This window comes from Nelumbo lutea, chromosome 1 (genome assembly GCF_056320005.1).
Source record: "Nelumbo lutea isolate HS-2025 chromosome 1, American lotus-T2T, whole genome shotgun sequence".
Taxonomy (NCBI): domain Eukaryota; kingdom Viridiplantae; phylum Streptophyta; class Magnoliopsida; order Proteales; family Nelumbonaceae; genus Nelumbo; species Nelumbo lutea.
The window spans coordinates 156488154-156497316 of NC_142684.1; positions in this window are offsets into that span (position 1 = coordinate 156488154).

The following is a 9163-nucleotide window of genomic DNA, read 5'->3' on the forward strand; positions in this document are numbered from 1 at the left end:
AGAGAGAGAGAGCGTGCGGGTTACTGGTTAGTATTACTGTAACGTGAAAAACCAGGAGTGAAGGAAAAGAGAAAGGAGAGGGGAAATAATATTATATTATATTTAATTAAAACATTAAAATTAGTTAATCATGATTAGATTATTGATTAAGTTAATTGTAATTTAATTAACCATGAAAATATTAAAAGAATTTCTATTCGATTAAAAGTTTTCGGCTGGGAGTGGACGGTAGTGACTGGTAAGTAGTGTGAAAGAGAAGCGTGGGTTCACTGCTTCACTGAAGTTTCGTCCTTGTCGTTGTCCGTGTAAAGCGGGAATCAAATCAAGAATAATTACCGTTGGGTTATGACATAATTGCCCCTGCCTTTTAAACGGAATCACAACAATGCCCACAGAGTTTCCATACTCTGGATAGGATGTCAATGGGTCGGATTAAATTATAAACCCGGATTGACCCGACCGGGTTAGGGTCAAGTATATTCAGTTTAGGGTTGGATTAGGTTTTGATTCTTCAACTCGAGTCGGGTTTAGGTTTTGACTGACCCGTCCCGATGGGTGACGATACCCTGCATTTATGCAAAGTATTCTTGTAAGTTGTTGACTTCTAATTCTATAGTCTTAAAGTTAAGATTTACTTGCATATTGATTTGGATTTTCTTATTTAAAAGGAAAAGTGATACCTTAAAATCTATAAAGCAATTTTTTTACTTAAATTAATGGATTTTATGTCTCCAAAGTGTGTTTAAAACATGCAATTGAAATTTTACATGTCTAGTTGGTTTGGTATCGGGTTAGACCCTATAGGATTGGGTCGGGTTTGAGAATCATACATTTTAAAAACCGGGTTGAGGCACTGGAGGATCATGTTAGGATTGAGACAAAACCGTGCCGAATCCAACCTGTTGACATCCCTACTCCCATAGCCTGTATCTGGACCCAAAACCATCCAAAAATAGCATAAATGATCAGATGGTTGTGATTTTATGGGAATTTGAACAAATGGTTATGATGATCAGTCTTTGGACCAGGCGGTCGATCCATTGAATCAAATGACCCGATAACTAGGTCCGAGGTTTTTATCATTTGACCAGTCAAACCACTTGGTTAAATCATCAAATACGGTGTTGTTGGACTTGGATCGGATATAAAACCATTTTTGGTCACTGGGTCACGAGTTGAACAATCTAATGGTTTGGTTCGATTGTCTGGTTTTGCTCAAATAAAAAAAATTACAATAAATATAACAAATGATTTAAGTTATCCTTATTTTACGACTAAAATCAGTTTTCGGTTCTTGATTTTGATGATCCAACCACTGTCTCAGAGACATAATTTTTTTTTTTTTTTTTTTATATATCAGAGATATTCCCAATGTGTAACTGGATGTTGTGTATATAGAGTTTTTGCTTTAAAGAGATCTGGGCTCTTTTTCAAAACCAAACACAGCCCGAACCAAATAAATTAAAATTTGTAGTATAAACTACTCTTTTTTTTCTTTTTAGTTTTATGAGAGTGGAGAGTAGGGGTGAGCAAAAAAATCCAAAAAACTGAACCGACCGAAATCAATTTGAAAAATCGTTTAACCGAATTGGTTGGTTTAGTGTTTTTAAAAAACCGAAAGTACCAGTTCAGTTTCGGTTAACCAATATAAAAAACCAACTGTTAATCGAACCAACCGATATACATATATTTCTATATATTTTATATATATATTTTATGTATGTTATATATATATATATTATATTTTATATATTATAAATTAATAAATATGCATTATATATAAATATATATTTATAATATATGATATATTATTTATTATTTAAAATATAATATTTTATATATATTTGTATATATTTTTGTAATATATATCGTAAAATTTAAAAAACCAAAAAATCGATAAACCGAATTGACGGTTAACCAAACCGATCAACCAATTAACCAATTGGCTTCGGCTCAGTTTCGATCACTGATTTTCCAAAAACCAGTAACTTGATTACAAAAAAAGTCCCACAGTTTGATTAACTGAACCGTGAACGCCCCTAGTGGAGAGGGTGAGAATTAGAGAGAAATTGTGCCCAACCAATGAACCAACCAGAAGAGGATCAGTATTAGGTTAAACCGGTTCAACCTAATCCAAGATGAAATCATGAATCCCCTTTTAGTTGTATGTTTGTCTGCCGTGGGGGTCAGAAAAAGTAGGGTCCCATTAGACCCATTTCTTTTTGGCCTCTTCTGGGTCTGCAACTTTTTCAGTTCTTGCTCACTTCAGATTCCATAAAATGTCGGGCTACCTTTATCCAGGCTAAGCTCATGCATCATGAACTGACCCAAGGAGATGAGTGTTGATGATGCATCCAAACAGTGGCGCCGACATCCAAGCATGGACTGAGACATGCAAATCGTTGGGGACCATCAAATCAAAGCTTGTTAGCCAAATCTCTACTCAATTCGTGTAACAATGACTCCCTGTCATATACAATTTTATATTAAGACATTCTTCTATATATGTATTCAAATAAAATTATAAGTTTTTAGGACTTAAGACCGATTACTTGAATGCATAGTTTCCATGTTTCTTTAAAGAACTTCAACAAGCCATTTGTTATTGTATTAGGGTTGACGGTGGTGAATCTTGATTTGGCCACTTGGCAAAGATTTTCAAAGGAGACAACCGTGTGGGAATCACAAAAAATGCATTCTTACACGGTACGGTACACAAAATGAAACCCCACAAAATATTAAATAGCTTTTCATTTTTTAGATGAAATGGGCTAAACAATTTAGAATAGCTCTTCTCCCAAATCCCAAAACCTGCCTTAGAATAAGAATATTTTTTATTTTTAGAAAAAAAAAGAGGAAATTATCCTTTTTATATATTTTAGAGAATCTTAAATATGGGTAACGTAGTTTTAATATACACCATAAATAAAAAAAGTGATTGTATAACCAATAATAGTGCCTACATCAGTCACAAAAGTGTATGTATCTTACAATCATTTTTATTTTAGGTTTGTCGAATAGAGACAGAATAGGGTGCATCTGAGGTCCACTAACCTTATTATAGAGAGTCTATATTGTATGATAGATATGGATGTTATTAATAACCATCACATGCAGTTAAAAAAATAGAGAGCAATTCAAACCTAGTTATTGACACTTGATGCTGCAGTTCAATGAATAGTGTTTAGTATAGGCTCTGATAATATCTTAATTAATTGTTCTTACCAAGTGGGTGAAACACTGGTGCAGCCATCCATAGGAAACTTTTTGTTGAGAGAGAAGATAGGGATGTTACATGCTGAAGTTGGTGTAGATAGACTCCCACAATGGGTGGTGCATGAATGTTGACTTAGGGAAAGGTCAGTTGTCTTCCTTGGTTGGAGTTGATGGAACCATAAAGAACAAGAATAGGAACCCACTAGTTGTTGCCCATGCATAGAAAGATGAATGATTATAATCAATAGTAAGTCTTTCATTTTTCTATATGATACCAAAATTTACTTTGGTTACTACCTTCAAATATGAAACAACTCTATCATCATATCTATACACAACCCTATCATCAGACCTATTAATTTAAGGTCGAATCCGGATCTTTTACCCATAAGACACTACCCACACAATTTCCAAGATGATCTATAGCCACACATCTCCATTATGAGTCCATCAATGACAGTATACAAAAACATGTTTGAGAAGTGTGGTTATAGATTATGTTGGAAGTTATGTGAGTGGCATCTTGCGGATGGCAGATCTAGTCTTCTTCATGGTCTGTGTGTGGTGTTTGAGTTTTCTACAACAATAAGCTTGTTCATGGAGTAGGACAGAATTGGAGCAGAGAGAAGGCCTAATGCATCCCATATTAGGATGTTGAACATGAATGATGATCAATAGGGGTGAGCATTATTCGGTTGAAACTGGAATAGTAAATTGGAAATTTTGGTTTTGGTTTTTTTAGTTTTTAAAGTTAGAAATTCGGTTAATCGAAAAAATAAAATTCATTTTATATAATATGAAATATATAACATACAATATATAATATACTGTATATTTATATATTAATATATTATATATAATGTATTACAATTAATATATTATATATACTGAAATAACTGAAAACAGAACCAAAAAATTTCAGTTTTTTTGTAATTCGATTTCGATTCGATTTTCATCTTTTTATTTTGATTTTTAAAATTTTGGTTTATTAAACTGAACTGAATAAACCAAATGCTCACCCCTAATGATCAATACTTTTTACTGTTGTTCTTAGACTCAAAGCAATTGAATACCTAGACCCTTAGATCAATTAAGAGTTGGCAGCTAAAATAGTTCTTAGGTTGCCCAATTCTTAGAAATTAATGTTGGTTTGGTCAGATTTGCCTCAAGTATCAATACCTATTATATAACTTGTAATGCTTATTGTTTTTAAGCTTATTTTGGAATCAAAGTACAACGCATTTACAGATATTTTTTGCACATTAAATCAAAATTTCAATCAAATACATTAAAGATGCCACATGACCTACTTACTATTCATTTGTTCATGTTTTATAAAGTACACTTACCATTAAGACTTTAACAAGGTTAAAAATGTCAAGTATGATGTATTGTTTTATTGCTAGTTCACATTTTTTCTTCAGTGCGATTCATACACCATAGATTTTGCCCTTATTTTGACATAAAATAGATTTAAAAGATAAAATATGACTTTTTTTGGTAAAATATACTCAAATCTCAGTGTCTCACTGTTAGCATTCCATTAACTAGTTAAAGCATGTGATGATATGTGTGTCTTAAAACATGAAAAAATGGTAAATTATAAAAATACACCCCCCAAATTTTCATTTGCTACAAAACCCCCTGAACTTTCACTTTGCGATAAATACTCCTTTGGGTGTTAAATTAGATGACATAAGGCATTCAATTAAATGCCTGCTTGAACTTTCCTCATTTTCTTTTCCTCTTAAACCTAATTTACCACAAATAGCTCCATTTTCTCCAGATGAAAGTAGCTAAAATAAAAAGAACCACTTCACTAGCATAGAAAAAAAATTTCCTTTAAATTCTTGATTCTTTTCACTAACATGAACGTCTCTCTTCATCTTAAAATACAAAAAATATCCATTCCTTTCTCCAATAAATCAAGAAAAACCAAATGAAACCACAAATTTATATCCATTAAAAAGAAAAAGAAACCTCTACCATTTCATTTAAATATTTAATCCAGCCAAAAAAAAAAAAAAACTACAAGGATCTATTGAAGCAAGTGAAAGTAGTTTGGGGATTAAAAAAAAAAAATAATTAAACAGGTGAATGATAATCTTTTTGAAGTTAACTAATGGAACTCTTACAAAGGAGGTATTTGTTGCCAAGTAAAAGTTCAAGGGGGTATTTGTCATTGAGCCTATAGTACAATAGGGGTTTTTGTTAATTTACCTTTTGAAAAATCCTCAAAATATCCTTTGCATTATTTTTTAGACCACTTTTCCCTTCCTTCATTGAGTCTCTAAACCAATCTACTTGTGGAAAATTGGAAGAAGAATCACCAACAATCGTTCAATTGGTTGAGAGAGGACTGAAAGCTTCCAGGGGGTGGTGATTGATCTAATGGTAAAGCAATGACAAGGACACTTACCAACTGTAACAATGTTAAAAATGTCAATTATGACATAAGTTAGCTTTAAAAGGTAATATGAATTATTTTTTAGGTAAATTATAGCCCATACTTATTTGACATAAGTTGCTTAAATGTAATCCAACTGTTAGCATTCTATCTGTTATCTAGAACACGTAATGGTGTGTTCATCTCAAAACATTTAAAAATCGTAAAACTATCCTTTGCATTACTTTTGAGACCATTTTGCCCTCTTTTTCATTGAGTTTTTAAACCCCTCTCTTCCTATGGAGAAGAAGAAGAAACACTAGAAAGCAAATTGTTCAATTGATTGAGAGAGGAAGAGAGAGGTAAGAAGGAATGTCCAACTGTGGAAAGCTTGGGGGGGGGGGGTGACCAATGTAATGGTAGAGCAATGGTGGGGATGATGGTAGTGGTGGCGTTCCTTTAGGCTATGTTTGGTTTGAAGGAAAAGGTAGGGAAAGGTAGAAAAAGGTTTCCTTACCTTTCCCTTCATTTCCGTACTTTTTCCTTCAAACCAAATACACCATTATTGAACCACTACCTTTTCTTTGAAAGATTAAAACTTAGGAGAGATGAAGAGGGTAGAAGAAAAAAACAAGAGAGAGGAAGAAGAAGAAGAAGAGAGAGAGAGAGAGAGATGGGGGAGGGGCCGAGAGGGGAAGATAGCAATAAGCAATTGGCTATTTGGGCAAGATTCCTATCATTAAAACTGTTGAATTAGCCCAATAAGTTTCTGATTCATTATCATAACATGGTATTAATGGTAGAAATAGAGCAAGCTATACCTGGTTTATGTAAGGGAGTTATTAGTTTGATGCCATTGATTTTCATTCAATTTTCAGACATAGAAGAAGATGAACAGTACTGAACAAAAGAGGAATTTAAATATATGTATTTTCATAACTTTATCTTCGTTGTAACGTATAGAGTTGGACTTAAAGTATATATTTTTGAAAAGTTATAAATACTTGCTTTATCATAATTCAAAGTTCAGACCTTTAAGTATACAAATACCCTTATTTTTTAATTTTAATTTCTTTCATTTGCATTTTATTTGAATCATGGTTTTCAAAACCGGACCAAAATAGACGATCGGACCGAAAAAATTGGGAACCAATCGGGTGACTGGTTCCGTTTTTCCCCAAAATCGAATTTTTGCAAAAAAACTGTTAATTTGGTCAGCAAACCACTGACCTAAGTAGTTGAACTATTTGAACAGTTCAATAATTTTGACTATTTTTTAATTTTTATTAGAATGAACTGACTGTTCAGTTCAAACGATCGGACCGTTTGACCCAGGATTGGTTTTAAAAACCATGATTTAAATGAATCAAAACAGTTGAACCACGCAACAATCCATCTAACCGTGGCTCAATGGCCAAATTTAGAACCGGACCCGAATTCGTGCAGCCATCAAAATATGAAGATGAAATTGTGGAATCTTTTGACCATGGCAAAGGAAGGAGAGTTGGGTAATTAAGCACAAGAGTGTGAAAGCTACGGAGATTCTTCAAAATTCCGGGCAGCTCTCCCGTACCCGAACCTAATAAAGGAAGGCTGACATCAGCAGACCAAGCGGGCCAGATGACGTGGATGGGGGGACCACAGAACAAGGGTAAGGAGAGTAACAAGTAACAGGTTGAGAGGAGTTAGAGAAAGGTCAGAGTCACGAGCAGGACGCGTGACAGGTGGCATGTCCCCCCCCCCCCCTGTTTGCATCCAACGTCACACGATATCTAATCTTTACTGGAGAAATCTTAGTGAAACGCGCCTAAGAAAATAATTAAAAAATTAAATGTATAATATTCTCCCCCTATTTATCTACGAAATAACAAAAATGCCACTCCTCTTCCTTTCCAAATTCTAATACGGATGGTCAAGTGCCAAGCTGGATCCGGCCATCCGGTCGTTCTGTGATGACAAAACTATTCCCAATCAGTAAAGGGCCAGCTAACATTCTTGGATGAACTTGTTTCTGTTTCTCTCTTTTATTTTGGTAAGGGATTGTTTGGAGGTAGAGTGAAAGTTAAAAGTTAGAATAGAGGTGCATGTCGGAATCCAGCTTTAAGATTTTACACTGCATCGGGCCAGAATTTTTGGGCCGGGCCCATTCGAATTTTGACAAAACATCAACCCGAGTCTGCCCAAGTTGCAGTGTTGCACCCCTAAGTTAGACGGCTAAAAACAGAATTTCTTCAAATCTTTGACTTTAAGCTTTCATTCTATGATCAATGGTTTAAAGAAACCTAAAAATTGAGTCACTTTTTTCTTTAGGTGGTGGATCAGTGGTTCAATCACATACGTCAAATGGGTCAATCCGTAATATAATAAATTAAATAAATAAAGATATAAAAATAGAAAAATCTGCAAAAATAGGCATGAATGTATTATTTTATATCCATAATATTAAACAAAGATATGTACCATAAATGAGAATTGAAAAAGAGAATTATTCTCTAACTAGTGACCCACTAATCGGGCCAAATGGTTCTTCAGTGGTTCAACTGAAGGTTCAGAACATTGCCAGAACTCATAAATCATTTTTACTTGTTTGAAAATGTTAAGTTTGACCCAAACAAACCGAATTTTGTCATTAGGTCATGGATCAAGCAGTCCAACCATCTACTTGAATTGTCTAATTCACTAAATCAAAATTTCAAAATAAAAGAAAAAAAGTTACAAAAATAACAAATATCATTCAAAGGTTTTTTTATTTTACATCAAAATAATCTTGGAGCAATAAATTGTATAGGTTATGATGTAAATTTGCACTTGCATCTAAGATGTATTAGATCAACTGGTCAAGTAACATTTTTAAGAACCAATCAAACCTAAAAACTGTTTTGGCTACCGATTCTATTCATTATGATCCAATCATCTGATTCGGTCCAAGTTTTTATGACATTGATAAAACATGTTATTATGGTTTTCAAAACCGCACCGGACCGGACGGTCAGACCGAAAAAATCAGGAACCGATTAGGTGATCAGTTCCGTTTTCTCAAAAAACCAGATTTTCCCTCAAAACCGTTGATTTTGGTCAATGACCACTGAACCGGGTGATTAATTATTTAAACCATTCGAACAATTTTGACCATTTTTTGGTCAAAACGGGCCAAACGTTTAGTTTGAACAGTTAAACCGTTCAACCCGATAACCGTTCAACGAGGGTTGAAAGCTTTATCTTCAACTTTTGTAGCTTGAAAAATCTAATCGGATGGTTGAACCAATGATCCCAAGAGAAGAAGAGAGAGTTTCATGCATCATTTAATCCGCAGTTTGATTAGCTTCCTTAAAAATATAAAAATAAGATACACCAAGTATAAAAAGAAAACATTTTCGGTAACCTAGATCATTGGTTCAAGCAGAAAATTAGCGAATTTTTCAAAGAAGACGGGTGCAAAATGTTTAAGATGATTTTTTAGCTCTAAGAGCAGGAACTGGGAACTTGGGATCGGCATTGAATGGGTCAGAGGTCATCTCCTATCCATGATAACTCTGCCCATGTCTAGCTATTCACATATCA